Raw genomic sequence first — 3,799 nt, forward strand, 5'->3', positions numbered from 1 at the left:
CCCCCAGCATCCTCCTTTGCCTTTAGCTGAAGATGGTATTTAAGGTGGTGGCTTTGGCCATTTTGGCAAGTTGCTCAGTTTTCCTGAGTTTCTCCCATGTATACCTATTATAAAGCTTTGTTTGAGTTTCTCCTGTTATTCTGTCTCATGTCAATTTAATTCACAGCCCAGTCAGAAGAACCTAGAGGGTATAGGATTCGTCTTCCTCCCCTGCAGCATAGTCAAAGTTGCAATATGCATGTAAAAAGCATCTTTGCAAAATTTTATGGAAAATACCTTCTGTTTTACAAATTAGATGTTAGCTTTTGCATGCTACGCAGAAAGGCGCCCACATGGCGTTGTTCTATGCTCCCATGGTAACTTGAAGGGAAACTTTCTCAATGTCTGGAGCCCTTGATGTCCTGTAAATGAAGGAGGAGGATGTCCTCAAAGTCTTTGCAGCAGGAACCCACTTAAGTGGCAACAACTTTAATTTCCAAATGGATCAGTCATCTACAAAATGAAAAGTGATGGCATCTACCTTCTAAATCTGAAGAGAACTTAGGTGAAACTGCTGACAGCTCGTGCCATTGTTGCTACTGAAAATTCATATTGTCCAGGAATACTGGCCAGCAAGCTGTGGTTAAGTTGGCTATGACCACTGCAGCTGGTCCTATTGGGGTCTCTTCACTCCTGAAACATTCACTAACCAGATCCAGGCAGCCTTCCAGGAGCCACGACTTCCGGTGGCTACTGACCCCAGGGCTAACCGCCAGATACTCACAGTGGTGTCCTATGTTAACTCGCTTGCCGTCACTCAGTGTAACACAGACTCTCCTCCACTCTGTGTGACACTGCCATCCTGTGCAACAAGGGGGCTCACTCAGGGGGTCAGATGTGGTGGATGCTGGCCCAGGAAGTCCTGCACATGTGTGACACCATCTCTCATAAACACCCAAGAGAGGTCACGCCTGATCTCAGCTTCTACAAACATCCCGAAGAAATTGAAAAGGAAGAGCAGACTGCTACTGAAAAGGCTGTGACCAAGGAGGAATTTCAGGGTGAACGGACTGTTCCAGCTCCCAAATTTACTGCTTCTCAACCCGAGGTCGCAGACTGGCCTGAAGGCATGCACGTGCCCTCTGGCCAATTCAGCACTTCCATACTGCACAAAAAGAATTATATGATCTTTTGCAAGTATCTGTTTTCTCGTGTATAAATGAGCATATTAATATCATCTTCCTCCTCAGGTTGATGTAACATAAAGAACTTAGAACAGTATCTGGCACATAGTAACTGCTCTATTAAATTGTTAGCATTTATTATTATTGATACTTTTGCATGATTTTCTCCTTTAGATTATAGTATAATTATTTATTTCAATAGGTTTACTGATCATGAACAATTTTCCAAATAATTTATCTCAGAGCATTACCGTTTTTATGCATTGCTGGTGTTCATTTTATTTAGAACTTTATGGTTTTATTCACAAGTTAAATTGTTCTAAATATTTGTGGCACTAACTTTATTGGTTTTCATATTAAGGTTATAATATCACCATGTAATGCACCATGTAAGTGGACGGCAAATGATTTTAAACTTATAATTCCACACCCAGTAAGCCATCACATGACAAAGATAAATGATGACATATTCAGAAGCACCAAATTAAGAAAGCATGCTACTCAAAACTCTTCTAAAATAATTACATGAGTCAGTATACCTGAAAAACAAAAAAGTAATTAGTGACTAAAATTATAGACATGTAGCTAACCTAGCCACAAGGATTAAGAACAAAATCCCAGGTTAACGATTGTAAAGAAGGGTTAGGAAGAAATTAGTTCAAATTAAAACAAGAAACCAAACAGATCCAAAAAGACGCCTTCAAGAAAAAAATAGATTAAATTTATCAAGAATCTTAACAGGGGCCAGTCCCATGGCCGAGTGGTTACGTTCACGCCCGCTCCACTGTAGTGGCTTAGGGTTTTGCTGGTTCAGACCCTGGGTTCAGACATGGCATCACTGTCAGGCCACACTGAGGCACACGTGCCACAACTAGAAGGACTCACAACTAAAATATGCAACTATGTACTGGGGGATTTGGGGAGAAAAAGCAGAAAGACAAAAAAGATTGGCAACAGTTGTTAGCTCAGGTGCCAATCTTGGGAAAAAAAAAAGAATCTTAACAAACTAAAAAGATTATTTTGCTAATTAAATAAAAGCACACTATTTTTTAGTTGACAAGAAAAAATTCAGAAAAACTATGAATTTTTAACAATATGGCAGACTAGATATTCTAAAATTTTTCAGGCCAAAAAGCATTTTCAAATTTTGGAAAAATTAAAAAAGCATATTTTTGAATGCACAGGTGTGCCTATATAAAATGAAGGTGTCATAATAACAAAACTTTAAAATACATGAAGCAGAGCCAGCCCCAACGGCCTAGCAGTTAAAAGTTCATCTCACTTCACTTTGGCCACCTGGGTTCAGTTCTTGGGTGTGGAACTACACCACATGTCTGTCAGTAGCCATGCTATGGTGGCAGCTCACACAGAAGAACTAGAACTTACAACTAGAATATACAACTATGTACTGGGGCTTTGGGGAAGCAGGGGAAAAGAGGGGAAGGTTGGCAACAGATGTTAGCTCAGGGCAAATCTTTCCCAGCAAAAAATACATGAAGCACAAATGATACAATTGTAGGGGCCAGACCAGTGGCGCAGCAGTTAAGTTTGCACATTCCGCTTCTCGCTTCTCGGCGGCCTGGAGTTCACCAGTTCAGATCCTAGGTGTGGACATGGCAATGCTTGGCAAAAGCCATGCTGTGGTATGCATCCCACGTATAAAGTAGAGGAAGATGGGCATGGATGTTAGCTCAGGGCTAGTCTTCCTCAAAAACATAAAAATAAATATATTAAAAAAATGATACAATTGTAAAGAGAAGTAGATAAATTCAAAATTATAGTCATATAATCTAGTATTTGATATTCCTCACTTTAAAAATTAATAAAACAAATAGAAACCCATTAAGGGTATAAAATATCTGAACAACGCTATCAATAGATTTGAATTAATTGACATTTATGGTACACTACACTCAACAACAGTAAAATAAACATATTTTAAAGTGCGCATTGAATATTTACAAACAGAAACCACCTTCTGGGCTATAAAATGTCTTAATAAATTTAAAATAATTCAAATCATACAAAATATGTTCTCTGACCCCAATGGAATTAAATTAGAAATCAGTAACAGAAAGATCTCTAGAAAATTCCCAAATACTTGCAAGCTAAATAATACACTTTTAAATAATCCATGGGTCAAAGAAGAAACTAAAAGGGAAATTAAAAAGTATTTTTAACTGAACGAAGATAAAAACACAATATATCAAAATCTGTGAGATATAGCTAAAGCAGTACCTGGGGAAAAATTTATAGCAATATATAGTTATACTAGAAGCAAACAAAGATCTCATATCAATGACTTCAGGATTCACATTAAGAAACTTCAAGAGGATGAGCAAATTAAACACAAAATAATTAAAATAAAGAAATAAATATCAGAGCAGAAATCAATGAAATAGAAAACAGAAAAACAATAGAGACAATCATTGGCTGGCTCTTTAAAGATCAACAAAATTGATATACCTTATCTTATTAATAGATACAATAAGATGTCAAGAACTTGAAAGGTCTAAGATTTCACCATTTACACAAGCTTTCCATAGCTTCCTGGTTGCTGACAGAAGACATTCTTGGGTCAAGGACAAAGAATTGTATTTACCACTCACACCAAAAGTAGTAGCCAGATGCATTTT

At 37.6% G+C, this 3,799-nt stretch overlaps 1 pseudogene; it reads left to right on the top strand.

Moving 5' to 3' along the window:
- Window positions 1-380: 380 nt before the first annotated feature.
- LOC124238699 (40S ribosomal protein SA-like) lies at window positions 381-1,198 on the top strand (annotated as a pseudogene).
- Window positions 1,199-3,799: the final 2,601 nt, after the last annotated feature.

The sequence above is a fragment of the Equus quagga genome, chromosome 4 (genome assembly GCF_021613505.1).
Source record: "Equus quagga isolate Etosha38 chromosome 4, UCLA_HA_Equagga_1.0, whole genome shotgun sequence".
Lineage (NCBI taxonomy): Eukaryota > Metazoa > Chordata > Mammalia > Perissodactyla > Equidae > Equus > Equus quagga.